The sequence below is a fragment of the Pan troglodytes genome, chromosome 22 (genome assembly GCF_028858775.2).
Source record: "Pan troglodytes isolate AG18354 chromosome 22, NHGRI_mPanTro3-v2.0_pri, whole genome shotgun sequence".
Classification (NCBI taxonomy): Eukaryota; Metazoa; Chordata; class Mammalia; order Primates; family Hominidae; genus Pan; species Pan troglodytes.
The window spans coordinates 27,935,638-27,946,974 of NC_072420.2; positions in this window are offsets into that span (position 1 = coordinate 27,935,638).

Consider the following 11,337-nt stretch of genomic DNA (forward strand, 5'->3'; position numbering starts at 1 on the left):
TGGTTGGGAGCAGCACTGTTTTTCTAAATTAACAAGCAGAAGGAAGCAAAGCGTGCTACTTTCTTGGCTTGGCTTATTTCTCACTTATTTATACACCTGAATCTCCACTGAAACAACACACTATTAGCTGAACAGAATCACCCTTTAGCCAGTGAGAGAAATTAGAAAACACACTTCATTGTAAGAGGTTTTATTTATTTATTACAACATGGCCAGAGGATAAGTATAAACATAACACAAACTGTTAATTTTAATTTTAATTTTAAAACATGTTAGAGATTTCATGTGGTCTGAATTCTTTCTTGGTCACTTCCGTCTTGGTCCCTACCACCAACCTTGCCCTTATTCCCAGCCCTTCAAGCAGCTTCTTAAGGGAAATTGACAAGAGCAAAACATATTTTTGAATAGGCTAAATTTGAAGTGTTCATTAAAACAAGTAGCTGATTGTAGGCTTCTACATCTCTTGAAATGTTTTATGGCCGGTGTATGTCATTTAAAAAACCTTCCTTTTTCCAAAAAAAAAAAAAGAAAAGAAAATTATAGGATCAAATTAAATGCTCCCATTTCTGCTGTAGAGCTTGTGATGTCGTCAAGATCCATTTCATTTTTATGCCCCTATAACTTAAAGTACATTTTCTCTGTCTCTCCTCTCTGAGTCTGTTTATACCTGACTCCAGAATTATTTCTATCAGGGAGATACAAGGTCATTTTTTATACTATTAAAATAAACAGTTCTCCAGTCTTATACAAGACCTCTTTCAAATATAGAACTTACGGGTTCTCTCTGTCAGATAATTTAAATGAATGTTTGAGACCTTTGGCTGGCTTTTTCTTCTATCATTCAAATATTGAAATTCTCAAAATACCGCTCTGATTTTAAATAAGGAGGGACCTCACCCTCTTTAATTAGGAGTGACATAATCGGCACTGTCATAGATGATAGAAAAATGAATTAAAATTTTTTAAAGCCAATAAAGTAAAACATTTTATTAGGTTTAATATAAATCTGATAGATTTAATTTTTATTCTTAAGCCTTTGAAATAGTATAAAAACAAATTTTAGCTACCACAATGGATTCATTTTGTTAATACCTCTTTGCCATGAACCAAAGTCAGACATAGTTGATTAGAAATGAAGACATTTTCATAGATCTTTGGTCTTTCAAGTTTCTTAGTAGCAGTACCTCAATATTTTAAAGGAGAATTCTCCACATTAACTTAAAAAATATTTAAGGCAATTTTTGAATTAATTTTATTTTTTCCACAAATAAAGTTAGTTTTTAAAATAAAAACAAGAAAATTCATTAATTTTGTAATTTTCCTGTACAAATTTAGAAATAATCTCTCATAAATAAGATAATTGACTAAAAATTTATTTTCTAAATTCTACAGTGTTACAGCTATCATTTGAATGTCTGTGTCCCTTCCAAAATTCATAATGAGACTTAATCTCCTAATGCAGTAGTACTAAGTTATGGGTCATTTAGAAGGTGGTTAGGCCATGAGGGCTCTGCACGCATATGTGGATAGGTTTAGTGCCTATGAAAGGGCTGGAGAGAGCTAGCTAGCCCCTTTTTGTACTCTTATTCTTCCATCGTTTCTGCCACGTGAGGACATATTATCTGGCCCTTCTGCTTACTTCCACCACATGAGAATAAGCAAGAGGTGCCATATTGGAAGCAGAAAGTGGGCCTTATTCAGACACTAAACTTACTGACGTCTTTTGTTGTTGTTGTTGTTGTTGAACCAGTCACTTGAGCCTGGCTTGAGTGCACTGTACTCTGTCGCTCAGGCTGGAGTGCAGTGACACTATCTCAGCTCACTGCAACCTCCATCCCCTGGGTTCAAGCAATTCTCCCATCTCAGTCTCCCAAGTAGCTGGGACTACAGGCATGTGCCACCGCTCCTGGTGGATTTTTTTGTATTTGTCACCATGTTGGGCAGGCTGGTCTCGAACTCCTGACCTCAGGTGATCTGCCTGCCTCTGCCTCCCAAAGTGCTAGGATTGCAGGTGTGAGCCACTGTGCCAGGCCCCTGCTGACATCTTGATCTTGGGCCTTCAGCTTCAAAAACTGTGAGAAATAAATTTCTGTTTTTTATAAATTACTCAGTCTAAGGTATTTTGTTATCCGAGCAGAAATAGACTAAGATAATTATTGTAGGAAATTAGGTGCCCTCATTATACAATGACATAAAATGGTTGAGGAACTAATTTTATGTTCAATGATAATTTTTTTATTAATAGAACTTATTGAATTTTTTTTCCATTTAGGTAAAACTACACCATTTAAAAATTCTTTTTATGTCTGTCATAGAAACAAATAGAAGGGTTCATTTACTCTAAATGGGAAGTCAATAAAGAAAGAATTTCACTTCTGGAAGTGTGCCAGTTAGAGAAAATTTGGGACTAGCCAGTTTAACAAAGAGTCTGGACTATCCTTTGTCTTTGCTGCGCAAAGTTTTGTGCGGGAAACATACATTCAGTACCATAGTCTAAGACATCCAAAAGTAGAACGAGAACTTTGAAAGTATAAAATAATGAAGTTGACAAAGGGGAGCAGATAATTTTTTCGTCATGAACAACTATGCCAGGAGCCAAGATACTAATGCCAGAAGCCCCAGGGAATGCCTAGGCATTTGAACATCATGCCTAATTGAGCACTTTTCCCCTTGGATCACATACATTAAGATTAAGTTACTAGAGAGATAGGACCTCCTAACATTTTATAACGATGGTGACAATAGCATTCCTGTAGCTCCATGTTCTGAGAGTAGAAATGTTTTTAAAATTGTTAATCAAGCCATTCTTTTGGTTTACAAGAATTCGAATTAATGCTAAAATGGCTAAATCATAGTGGATTTTAGGAAATGGTTTTAATCGCTGCCAAAAGAAACTCTGGAGATTATAGGGAAGAAGGATTTCATGTTAAATGTCAACTCATTGAAATCTTGCAATTTAAATGAGTCATTTCTATACCTTGCACTGAGAATGTCTTTCTCCCTTTCATTTAGGATTACCTAACTAGTCTATTTTTACTCAAAATTCTTATTAAGTTTTTTTTGAGAAATCTCCAAGCTGCTTTCCACAGTAGCTGAAGTAATTTGCATTCCCACCAATAGCATACACGTGTTTCCTTTTTTCCATAGCCTTGCCAGCATCTATTATTTTTAAACTTAATAATAACCATTCTGAGTGGTGTGAGATGGTATCTCATTGCAATTCTTTTTTTTTTTTGAGATGGAGTCTTTCTCTGTTGCCCAGGCTGGAGTGCAGTGGTGTGATCTCGGCTCACCACAAACTCCGTCTCCCAGGTTCAAGTGATTCTCCTGCCTCAGCCTCCCGAGTAACTGGGACTGCAGGCACGTACCACCATGCCCGGCTAATTTTTGTATTTTTAGCAGAGACGGGGTTTCACTATGTTGGCCAAGCTGGTCTCAAACTTCTAACCTCATGATCCGCCCCCCTTGGCTCATTGTAGTTTTAATCCAGCAATCCAACTACTGAGTATATACTCAGAGGGAAATAATTCATTCTATCAAAAAGACTCATATACATTCATCACAGAGCTATTCACAATGGCAAACACATGGAATCAATGTAGGTGCCCGTCAGTGTTGGATTGGATCAAGAAAATATGGGGCATATATACCCTGGAATACCACACAGCCATAAACATGAATGAAATCTTGTCCTTTGCAGCAATATGGATGCAGGTAGAGGCCATTAAATTAAGTGAATTAATGCAAAACCAGAAAAGCAAATACTGTATGTTCTCACTTACAAGTGGGGGCTAAGTATTAAAAACACATAGACATAAAGATGGGAACAGTAGACACTGGGGATTACTAGAGGGGGGAGGAGAGAGGGAGGAATGGACTGAAAAACTACCTATTGAGTACTATGCTCACCATCTGGGTGAGGTGACAGAACCATTCGTATCCCAAACCTCATCATCATGTAATATACCCACAACCTTGCCCATGTACCCCTGAATCCGAAACAAAAAAAAATTACAATGTGTAAGATGAAAAGAATTCTTTTTTTTTTTTTTTTTTTTTTTTTTGACCTGGAGTCTGATTCTGTCGCCCAGGCTGGAGGACAGTGACGCCATCTTGGCTCACTGCAACCTTCACCTCCTGGGTTCAAGCGAATCCTCCTGAGTAGCTGGGACTATAGGTGCCTGCCACCATGCCCAGCTAATTTTTGTATTTTTAGTAGAGACGGGGTTTCACCATGTTGGCCAGGCTGGTCTGCAACTCCTGACCTCAGGTGATCTGCCTGTCTTGCCTCCCAAAGTGCTGGGATTACAGGAGTGAGCCACCACACATGGGCAAATTCTTAGAGATTTTTTTTTTTAATCCAAAAGAAAGAAATTAATTTCTAAGATTAAGTAAATTTGAGAAGGTTGGTACACGTTCATCAGCTGATTAAAATTTAACCATAACATGTTCACTTAAGAATCTCTAAAATGAGATACTGGATTTACCCGGGAATTAGTTTGCCCCACCATTAGTCTTATTTGTACTTCTCTCTGGCCTGACCTTGGTTGTCTTTGCATTGGTGGAGCCTGGGTTGAGTGATTACAGAGGGTGTGAAGAAGGGGCTACTTTCTTAGCACTCCACGTCACTACAACCTTTCAGATGCACACGTCCCTTTTGACCTAAGTAGCTTTCCTCAGGACAAGGGGTCAGAAGACTGACAGACTTTTAACCCGAATATACCCAGGAGGTCTACATAGCGTCCTTTTCATTACAGTATTCAGGCCAGTATATTTTCTGCTTGTTTGTTCATTGTTCGTTTATTTTAAACAGAGTGTTTTCCTGCAGGTAGTGAGGAAAATATATTTTCCAACTTCATTAAAATCAATACTTACTGGTTCACCACTTAGTTGCAATGTCTTAACTCTTACAACTTAGCGGTGAGTTCTTAATGGATTTAGGCATGACGTCACTAACCAAGTTCTAGTGTCTAGACTATTTACAGTGTAGTTTCTATTTATTAGCTTTCTTTCCTGGACTACATAATTGAGTCACCAAATGATTTTTATACATGGCATCACGTTAGGTATGATAACCCCATATTTGTGATGAGGTGGGGAAATCTTGTTAATACCTTTCACCAGAATTCCTTTTATAAAAAGCTAGTGTATTTGCTCAGGGAAAAATACAAAGAAAATAACTACAGTCCCTTGACAAGTGATTGAGAGTGGAAGATGAGATCTTCAGGGACCTGGAAGTGGGTGGAAATGTTCTAAGTGAGATGTTAAAATAATATACCTGTCAATCTAGAAAAAGGAGTGAGGAAGAGGGTTGTGGAGCTAGGTAGTTGGTAGAGAGCTGTATGGAATTTAAAGTAACTCCACCCATTGTCTGCTGCATGTTGAGTGAAGTTACCAAACTGAGAAATGCATGTAGATGTGAGTGTTTAAGAGTGATGTGTGTTTGAAGGTGTGTATATGAACCAGTGACGGGGCTGGGTACATATCTGTACTCGTGGAGGGCAAAAGTCCACACAGATAGGAAAACACACAGTCAGAAGAAAGCCTGAGGACCTGTCTCAGCAGCTCCCAGAGACTGTGAGGAGGGCTCTGTATAGTCGCAGCCTGAAATTGTGTTTCAGGTCAGGTTTAACCAGATCTCCAAGGATCAGAAGGATTCAAGATAATGTATGTGTCCCTTGGGGCAGATAAATATATGAAAAATGGTTTCCAGGAAAGAACAGGATGGGGAGTCAACTGTTGGTTCTGGCTTTTCTCCTGATTAAGGAGAAGAAACTCCATTTAAACTATAAAATGAGGGTGGGAGGAGAGAGGATCAGAAAAAATTACTAGTGGGTACTAGGCTTACTACCTGGGTGACAAAATAATCTGCAACAAACCTTTGTGACATGAGTTATTTATAGAAAAAACTGGCACATGTACTCCTGAACATAAGATAAAAGTTTAAAAAAAAAAAAAACAAAAAGCTATAAAACGAGAAGCGTTTTGGGACTAGATTAAGCCGAAATATTCTTCCCCTACTCTGGAACCAAGAAGATATTCTCTGTATTATCTCCTACTAGCAATATAATTTTCTCTTTTATATGTCAATATTTATTCCATCTGAATTTTCCTTTTGGATGTGGTGTGAGAAAGGGACTCAAATTTATTTTTTTCTTATAATGAACTGATTTTGTTAATATCATTTAAAACTACTCCATCTTTTCCCTTATGGGTTGTGATGCCAACTCTATGCTTTCTGTCTGACCACATATTAGTTGAAATTTTATTCCCTATGAATCTTCTCACGATTTCTTTGTAGATTTATAGCTATTATTTCTTTCTCCTTTAAAAAATTAGTAGGAGGGAAGTCTCAGGATATTTAAATGGTGATGCATGTGACTAATATACGATCATTGAACTTTTCCAATGACATTGCAATTCTCTAAATATTAAATCCTCTAAATGTTAAAATTAAACTCAGACCTATAATGCCTGAGTAGGAGGCACCCACGTAACTGAGTCAGTTATATGTGTGTATTAATGCATCACTTTAAGAAACGTTTATTGAGTGCCTGTGATATGCCAGGCACTGGCTGTCTAAGAATATGGAAATGAATAGGACTGATGGTTGTCATTTGCATCGCTATTGGTTTATTGTCTATCAAACAGCTTTGCCATGTAAGGCTCTATGCTAAGCAATCATTTTCATTAGATATTAGCTGGGTCTGGAACAAAAGAAATAAAATGAAATAATGTACCTACAGGTGTCAGATATTATGGGATCACCAGAGTTTTTCAATTGAAGGATTACATTAACTTGTGACAACCTACAACTTGTAAGATATGAATTTTGCTATCTGCTAAGTAAGCTAACCACTAAGCTGTCATACTCTAAAGAGAAAATCAGCACTGATACCTATAAAGTATATGAGAATTTATTATTGAGGAAATATTTTATTTCTTATGTTTTGCTAAAACATATGAAATAATTTTAATTTTTAATTACTAATTTTTAATAAGACAACAAATATCTCATTTATAGGTTAGTCCCTTTGGCTATCTACCCAGAGCAAAATCAAGAACTGTTGATTAAATAAAAAGCAATACTTCAGAACTAAAATAAATGTCACAGGCCATACACTAAAATTCATTGACTTCAGCCATAATAGACCTCGTGAATCCTTGCTTTGTTTGTATATATTTTTACTTCTGTAACACATTCTATAAATGTAGTCATCTAAATGTCCAGCTCACCACAGATTAGAAGCATAAAATAGAAGTGTAAAGTTATAAAAACAGCATCAATAACTAGAGGAAGATAACCAATAATAGGAGAGAGTTATACCGGACAGCATGAAAGGTGACTGGGAATGCAGAATTCAAAACACAAAAGAGCATGGTAAAGTATAATCATGCATTTAACATTATAGCTAATGATCCCTGGCCCCTTTTCTATAATAATGGTTGTTGATGATAGTGCCCTTCATGCTTAAAAAATGTAAATTTAGGATAAGTATCTCTGGTTAAAAAGACAGATACGGCCTGGCGCAGTGGCTCATGCCTATAATCCCAGCACTTTGGGAGGCCGAGGCGGGCAGATCACGAGGTCAGGAGATGGAGACCATCCTGGCTAACACGGTGAAACCCTGTCTCTACTAAAAAAAAAAAAAAAATAGCAGGGCATGATGGCAGGCACCTGTAGTCCAAGCTACTAGGGAGGCTGAGGAAGGAGAATGGCGTGAACCCGGGAGGCGGAGCTTGCAGTGAGCCGAGATGGCGCCACTGCACTCCAGCCTGGGCGACAGATCAAGACTCCATCTCAAAAACAACAACAACAACAACAACAAGAAAGACAGATACATTTGTTTTGTGTTTTGGAATGATTTATTCCAAAAAAATTTAGTTTTGAAGGGAAGAGTTTTGTATACATTATATTTATATATGATACATATACCATATGTATAACATAAGTATTAGATTTATATATAATGCATATAACATATATGTTATATATAATATATATTTTTACATATATTCAGGTTCATCTCATTGAACCTGCCATCGTCAGGCATTGTGATGGATTTTCAAAAAGGTTATTTCATTAATTTTGATATGTACAGAGTAGAGTATATGTTATTGTTTATACGCTTACAGATAAAACTGTTTCAGTAATTCACTTCAAATCACACCACCAGATAGTGACTGAACTGCAATTGGAATCAGTTCCAATTACCAATTAATTAATTTTATTGGTAATTACCAATTACCGATAAAAATGGCCATTTTTATTGTAAGTGATGCAGTCTAGAACATTGGCTAAGACTGCTTTCAAGTCAGAGGACCTTGATTTTGAATCTCAAGTTTGGCATTACCTATTTGGCCATAAGAAATGACTTAGACTTGTGCACATGTACCCTAAAACTTAAAGTATAATAATAAAAAAAAAAGAAAGAAATGACTTAGACTTTCTGTGACAGAGCTTCCTCACCTGTAAAATAGGAATGGTAATACCCAATTTAAATAGTCATGAAGATTTGATGAGATAAAGTATGTAAGTAAACACTTTGCATAATGATTAGCACTTTGTAATCACTCGACAAAGGAAAATATTCCATGACTCTTAATTGGAGAAACTTCTATCATTAGAGAATGCAAGATTTAAAGATAGCTTAGTCTCTCAGAATTCAGAATAAATTAAGTCATATTTCGATTATAATTAATCTACAGCAAGTAGTAAATACTCATCTTGTTGTAATAGTTGGCCATTGAATAAACTTAAGACGTTTTTCTGAGTCATCTGTTTTCTCAATCTTTAACAGTCTAATCCTTTTATCTCTAAACTCAGGAAACCATTCTTCAAAGTCTTACTATTTATTGTCAGAGAGAGTATATGTTTGTTAAGAGATCAGTATAAAGCTATCCCAGCTAGTTGAGAGGAAAAAAATCAAGTCATATATCATAAGTGGCATTATGTAAATAACATCTTATAGGCTAATTAGAAATAATTAGTTTTTAAATATTGGAGTTCACATTAAATTTATGTTTTTTTTTGTTAAATAATAGATGTCTACAAGTCAAACTGACTTTCTAACAATTAATATAAAAATAGATTTCTAATATCCTTCCTTTATTGTTCCATGCTGTTTTCCATTCTCTAGAAAGAACCTAGAGTGATCTCTTAAAGTACATGATAGTTCATTTGTCTTTCTATTTAAAACCCTCTGATGGCTTCCCATTACATGTAAAATAAGGCCTCATCTTCTTAAGGGCCCACAAGGTACTATATGATCTGGTTCTTGTCTCTGAATTCTTCTCCTTTCTTCCATCCTCTTCCTTGCTTACTCTGTAGCTAGCAAAGCATGTTCTTAACAATCCTTGAACATGTCCAGCTCATTTAAAACTCCACATCTTTCACCATGAGTGATATGGTTTGGCTGTGTCCTCACCCAAATCTCATCTTGAATTGCAGTTCCCATAAGCTGCACGTTTCTGGAAGGACCCGGTGGGAGGTGATTGAATCATGGGGGCTGTTACCCTGATGCTGTTCTTTTGATAGTAGGTGAGTTTTCACGAAATCTGATAGTTTTACAAAGGACTTTTCTCCCCTTCACTCTGTACTTCTCCTTGCTGCTGCCATGTGAAGAAGGGTGTTTACTTCCCCTTCCACCATGAGTGTAAGTTTCCTGAGGCTTCCCCAGCATGCTGAACTGTGAGTCAATTAAACCTCTTTCCTTTATAAATTACTCAGTCTTGGGTATCTCTTTATTAGTAGCATGAGAATGGACTAATACAATGAGTGCTTTTCCTTACATTGCCAGCTTCTCATTCAGCTCATTATTTCATTTTCTACTCAAATGTCTCATGATCCTTCAGGGGACTTGCCTGACACTTTCTCTTTCATCACTCTCTGTGTGTAAAAATACATACAAGGGGCCGGGAGCAGTGGCTCACACCTGTAATCCCAGCACATTGGGAGGCTTGGGTGGGTGGATCACGTGGTGAGGACTTTGAGACCAGCCTGGCCAACATAGTGAAACCCCATCTCTACTAAAAATACCAAAAATTACCTGGGTGTGGTGGTGGGTACCTGTAATCCCAGCTACTTGGGAGGCTGAGGCAGGAGAATCACTTGAACTCGGGAGGCAGAGGTTGCAGTGAGCTGAGATCATGCCACTGCACTCCAGCCCAGGTGACAGTACAAGACTCCATCTAAAGAAAAAAAAATACACACAAGGATATTTCAACCAGAGTGTGGAGTATGATAAACTTAGCAGCTTTTATCTCCCATTTCTGCCCAAAATTATTCTCTGTAGTACTTCCCTTCACCATCTGTTGATGGCATCTTAGCTATAACTTATAACTTTTGGTCAATTCCAGGTGTCAGTTCTATAATTACCATCCTTGACTTCATTTTATCTGTTCTGTTCTTTTGGCATTCCTATTGAGCTACAGAATACATTGTTATAGATATATAGAATACCTAGCCACAGATACATAGACTTTCACTATCTACTATTTATAGTATTTTTAAACCACCAGTCCTTGCTTCATCTAGAACCATTATTTTATTCATCCTATCCATAAATTTTTTCCAAGATACATCTACATTTATATCTATACCTAATCTATGTATTTGTTTAAATTCAACATGGTGTGTGTGTGTGTGTGTGTGTGTGTGTGTGTGTGTGTGAATATATCTTCATTATCCCTAATGGATCCTTTTTTATGGCAATTTGCTTTTGTTTCATAAATTCAACATTAGCTTAATTAATTTCACTTGTTTTAACGTCTTCTTCTGATTGCTTTAGTATTATTTCCTTGTGTGTGAGTACTTTGGTTTGTTATTTGTTTATGTGGTCTTCATGCTTCTCAGATAATTTGGAATCATTGACCTTGAGCTTATCTTTGCGTTCACAATTCCTTAACAACTGCTTACTGCTGTTTACTGCAGAGTTCACCAAAGTGAGTGAGAAAAAAATTACTTCTAGAGCTCTTGTTCCTCACTTTTTCAATAAGATGAGAAATTGTTGGAACAATAGCTTTACATCTGGTCTTCTTTATCTTCTCTCAGCTTTGCCTGGTTTAGACCTTTCACTGGGTGGTCCTTGTCAGTTACTTCTCTCTCACCCCAGCTTCCACCACCTCAAGCTATAGAGATTTTTGAGATAATCCCACTTTATTTGGCATTGTTTTCCACAGGCTTGATCACCTGCCATTTTTCTCTTACTTTGAATCTCATCTTCCTCAACATTACATAATGAGTATAGGGTTAAGAAGCTATATAGTGGCCAGGTGCGGTGGCTCACGCCTGTAATCCCAGCACTTTGGGAGGCCGAGGCGGGCAGATCACGAGGT